The sequence below is a fragment of the Triturus cristatus genome, chromosome 4_1 (assembly GCF_964204655.1).
Source record: "Triturus cristatus chromosome 4_1, aTriCri1.1, whole genome shotgun sequence".
Taxonomy (NCBI): domain Eukaryota; kingdom Metazoa; phylum Chordata; class Amphibia; order Caudata; family Salamandridae; genus Triturus; species Triturus cristatus.
In genome coordinates, this window is record NC_140585.1 from 757,659,132 (window position 1) to 757,665,131 (window position 6,000).

Sequence of the window (6,000 nt, forward strand, 5' to 3'; positions counted from 1 at the left end):
ACTAAATTAGAGGAGATGGAAGATGACAGCATCTATCATTATGATAAATCAATTAATGATTTCTCGTAAAATGTTTTTACAAAATTACTTTATGAATATGTGGACACAATGGATGTGAGAGACTGTTATGTCTGCATGCAATTACCATTGTCTGTCTCAGAGGGGGTGACTTATCATCACCTACCTTTAACATATTGTGTGTCTTGTAGTGTACTAACCAGTTTGTTTTATGAGAAGGGAAGTTTGCAGTATTTTTATTCTAAAATGGATCTAGTATTTTCAGTAATCCCTATTAGAAAGAATTTGAATAAAATGAACAGTGATAGAAATGCATAATATATGGAAGAGTTTTATCATACAACACAAACAATAGATACAGTATATGCACATAGACACAATGTGTGGGTTGGACATTTGGATTTTAGGGTATAATTGAGGTGCCCGATGGGGGGTTAGGAGACTGACTTGTGAGACTGTTGGGAGATCATCGCTGTCATCGGTTTTGCTGTCCTGTTTCCTGTCTACAGATTCCTGACTAAGGGCCATATGTAGGAAGCCAAATACCGGTCGGTAACGTCCGATTTTCGGTAAATATCCCGTTACCGACTGGTATTTAGACATTTGCTATGTAGGGGGCACATTTCAGGATTCGGTAATTTACCGAATCAGTAAAATTACCGAATCGGTAAATTTACCGATTCGGTAAATACCGAATCCTGAAATGATATGTAGGGGGAGTGTATCGTCGGTGTGTGGATTCGTTATTTACCACCAACTAAAAGTTGATGGTAAATGACGAATACCTTTACAAAAGCATTATTTTGCCATTTGAAAAGTGCAATGTGGCAGACATACATGCCCTTAGGGCATGTATGTGCGCCACATGTGCACACATGCACGAATCAGGGGTGCAACAGGGTGTCAATGTGACACCCTGCCACCCATGATGATGCCTCCCCTATTACCGATTCGGTATTTACCGAATCGGTAATGGCAACTGGCTTCCCATTCATTCCTATGGGCCTCCAGGCCCATAGGAATTAATGGGAAGCCAGTTGCCATTACCGATTCGGTAAATACCGATTCTTAAATACCGATATTTACCGAATCGGTAATAATTTACCTACATTACATTTACCGAATCATAAATACCGAAACGGTAATATTCGGTATTTAAGAATCGGTAAATATAATTTACCTACATATGGCCCTAAGTCTTTGCCTCAACAAATCTTCTTGAGGGGCCTTGCTGCTCTCTTGGCCAGAGAGTAGATTTCCTATTTTCTGAATTGGTTAGTATAGACTGAAATCTGAATTTGCATAATCATTTGCAAAGCTATTTTGTCCACTCCTTTATGCATTGTCATTGATATGAAGTTGTTGTTTTTTCTCTTCTGATATTGTTCTCTTGTGACAACCTAAGATTCATGCTGTATGTTGGTACCAAAGAGCCTTTATTTCACATTATTTAGAAAAATATTTTATATTTACAAATGAGTATGTCTTTATTAAGAGTGATTCAAGAGTTTTGATTTGCCAAATATAGTCAACTATATAAATATTGCATTGCCAAATTTTGTATATTAGAGATGAAAGTATATTATTGGAGATTGGTAAGTTTGTATTTTGGAAATACACTAACTCAGTGTGAAGGGACTTTGTTGGGTAATGGAAATTGGAAATTGTCTTTAGAAAGATTCTAGTCCTGAAACGCTGGATCAGTAACCAACACAACCAAAATAAATTGTGAATATTGAAAACTCCTAAGTCATCATACATCTGAGAAACCGGGTGTTTGCATGGCCTTAGAGAGGCATAGGTTGCGAAAAGATATCTTGAGGCAGACTTTCAAACACGCTTTTCCTAGCACCTTGCTGATTTTTGATTCATCCAGTGTAAGTCACTCATTGATCAAAGTGAAATTTAGGTCGCCATGAAAAGGAAGCAATTAAACCTAAGGTATAACTCTGCTGCCAAAGCGCACAGCCATTTAAAGTGTAACTTGAGAAATAGCTCTGCTGGGTGAAGTCTGAGTTTGTACATCATGGTTCACCTGACGAATAGATCAGTTGTCTGAATCTAGAGCACATTAGTCTGTGTAATGGGTGATGTAGATCGATTCTTTTAGCCTCTTCAAGGTGGAAAGTGAGGACGAAGAATGGCATGGAGATGTCCTACCGTATACCTTGTAGGAGGGGCCTGTACGTTTTTGTCATGCCACTGCTTAGCTGCCTATTGTACTGTGAATGTCATACAGGGACCTTCCTCTGTAATGGGCTGTTCATTATAGAGAGTTACATTTCATGGTTCAAGATGTTGTAAACATCTATAGTAGGGGAGTGTTCTGCTACTCCTGATGTATTGTATATACTGTTACTCCCATTTTATAATACACAGAAGGCATGGCAATAATATTGTGTTTAATGCTCATCTCAGAGCCTCTTGCTGTTGTCTACGACAACAGTGGAGAGACCATTATTTGCCCCACAACCTTAGTGTCTATTGCATATTGTCACAAATATAAGGTCTTTTGAGCTTTTTCACTGCCTGATGAACAATTATGTTGGTGTCATTGCTATGAAAAAGGGGTTAGCGATTAAGAAAACGCACGTTTATTTAAAGAGCGTTTACAAAAGACCTACCCTTTAACAGTGAAGACTTAAAGGGTCCTGGACTAAAAACTAACGATGTGCCCAGGAAGGAATGACTTTCTGTATGTACCCCTGGGATATAGACAAGCAGGTCCAGAATTCTTTCTTCAGACAGCAGTTTAGTCCTTCTGATAAGAGGTACTGAAGGTGCCATTTTCATACCCCATGCCAGCATGTAGGTGTGCACTTTTTGCCTAACCATCCTCCTTTCCTTGGTTTGTATCCAAACTATCTATGGTAATAACTGGCAGGTAGGCCTGGGTGTGAGCCGCATGTGTCAGTAGCAGAGCAGGCACTCCTTAGAATTCAGGAAAGGGGCGGACAAGCCATGAGGCTACCCTTTGAAGCTCATAAAGGGATTAGTACAACCCTCCAGCACATCCTGCTCAGGAGAGCAACATGCTGTCCCACACCCCAGGCCTTTTTGTCCCGGTGTCTGAAAGGAATGTACAAAAACACCACAGGAGAACCATTCACAGTTAGGTGACCATGGGCACTGGCAGATAAACACCTTTGGTTTAGGCAGAAAATGGCAACTTTCTAAAAGTGGCATTCTCAGAATAATAACTTAAAATCTGACTTCACCATTAAAGAGGATTTTAAATTGCAATTCAAATAAGTGGAAAAGGCATTTCTCTATCTTATCCCAAACTGAAGGTATCCCTTATTAAGTGTTAGTCTGTGGAACTAAGTCTATATAGGTGTTAGTCAATGGGAGAGATATACTTAAACCTTTGATAAAAGACTTTGGGACACAAATGCACAAGTCTGAATTTTTAAATAACATGCAGCCTACCCTATGAGCCTTTCTGGCACACATTTGCGTTGACTTGGAAATAGTAAAAAGTAAGCTTTAAATCTGGTGAAAGGTTTATTTTGTCAGGTTGCATGGCAGTTTCAAATTGCACTAAATGCTGCAGTGTTAGGCCTGAGACATGTTTTGCAGAACTGTTTTAGTGGGTGGCACAATGAGTGCTGCAGCCCACTGGTAGTATTCATTTTATAGACCCTGGGTTCATGTAGGTCCATTTACTAGGGACCTTAAGGCAAATTAAATGTGCCAATTGGGTATATCAACATCACACAATAAAATGATGAACGGAGTGTTAAAACTTTTCAAACATTTACCCCCAGTCACAGATCTGGGTTTACTCTATTGTTACTTTGCTCGCCATGTCACCCCAGTTTGCACCCAGTCATCTGCAAATCAGTCTTGATCCTGCTCCCCATGGGAACAGTCTAGCCCGAACTGCCAAGGTAGGTCCTCCCTAGCTGATGAGTGGTGATATCCCAACATTGGTCCCAGTATGCTTGATTTCCGGCCCACGGAGTAAAGACAGATTTTCTTATGTCTGGGCCCAAACTTGGGTGGCATGGTGAGCAAAAAACGATAGATTTAACCTAGGTCTGTGACTGGGGTTGAGTGTTTGACAATGTACAGCATTCTGTCCATCATCTTTTTGTGAAGCTATAGTCGCTCTAATTGGGAAGGGTAAGCCTAGAGTTGAGTCCTGTGCTCACTATGCCACTGGAATCAAGTTAGCCTGGCTGATGAGGGGTGATAACCCGAAACCGGACCCAGCATGCTTGTTTTCCAGCCCAGGGAGGAACTGAGATGGCAGTTTGGGTTGGACTATTCCCATGGGGAGCAGGGTCAAGACAGATTTGCATATGACTGGGTTCAATCTAGGGTGGCATGGTGCGTAAGAACGATGGATTTAACCCATTTGTGTAACGGAGGGTAATTGTTTGACACTGTTCAGCATTCCGTCCATCATCTTTTTGTGTTGCTATAGTCACCCTCAATTGGGTGTATGCCAATTTTATCAAGTTTAAGGGAGAAAGCATAAGCACTTTGCCACTGGTTAGCAGGGGGAGGTACACAGAGTCCTGATGCCACAAAATTGGGTTCAGCAAAAAAAATAAGTGGTGAAGGCATAAAGTCTAAAGGGATACCATGCTAAGTATGTAAGGTCGAACCCCATTGTACATTGCTAAAGTTAGATGACAACAGGCATGTAAGAAAGAAGTGTATTCTACTCAACTATCTGCAGATCACTGTTGTAGCAGATGTACAATGATCATCACTGTGTTCTGTATCAGTGAATTCCAGAATGTAAACTGGTCACCAAGGTGGAATGTTGGAATGGTGATTGGTGTCAGTTGGACTGGTCTTCTGTGTGGATAGGGTCTCAGCACACATGCCACTTAAATAAAGAAGAATATACCCTCAATGGTGACTCTACGCTTTTATTGAAGAATATACCTCTACATTTTGGCGAAGATCCTTCCTTCAGATGCAAGCTCCAAAGGTCGCAAAAATAAAAAATGTACCTCTGCTGATAAAGGAAAGTATGAGAATGGAACTAGATAAACTTCTGGACGGTGGCATTTTTCAAGATGTTGAGGCTACGGATGGGTCTCGCCAGTGGTCGTGGCTCGGAAGGGCAATGGGGAGGCCAGACTCTGCATCGACTTGAGGGAACTAAATAAAGCGTTGGTTATTGACCACTATCTTCTACTAAATATAAATAAAAATGTTGTGTTCCCTTGTAAATGTAAATGTCGTGCATTTATATAGCGCTCCGCACACCCCCGAAAGGGTCTCTCAGGCGCTGTGCACATACCGCTGTGGAACCCTTCCTGGCCTTTCCCTGTTAAGTGCCCACTCCTGGGCACCCCCAAGGTGAAGCCAGGCATCCTAGCGCTTTTGGGGCGGTTGTGGAGATTAAGCAAGCTATTGCCCAGAGTTGCAGAGTGGGACCCATGATTAGAATAGGCACCGAGGCGAGAATTATCGGGTCCGTGGAAATTGAGCCCAAGACCCGCTGAGGCAGGAATTGAACCCTGGTCCGGGCCAGACCTCTGCATCAGGGTCTGCCGCTCTAACCATTGAGCCACACTTCTCCAGTGAGAGTGACAGTGAGAGGCATTTTAAGTCTCTTGACTTAACTTCCGCCTATCATCAAGTAAAGCTTCACCCTTCATCTCGTGATCTCACGTCCTTTGTTACACCCTTTGGCACCTTTAGATTCTTGAGGATGCCTTCTGGACTCATCTCTGCTGCTTCCGTTCTCCAGAGAGCAATGGAGGGCATTCTTGGGAGTCTTCAGGGTGTCATGGTGTATCAAGATGATGTCTTGATATTTGGTGTGGACATTAAGGAGCATGATGATAGGGTGTGCTCTGTGTTGAAGAGACTAGAGGAGGCAGGACTCAATCTCTGAGCTGACAAATGCAATTTAATGCTGAGGAGATAGAATATTTGGGGCATTTGGTGTCTGCTTCAGGCATTAAACCAAAAGCATCTTTGGTTAGCTCCATTTGTAGTCTCCGGGCTCCTCTGAAC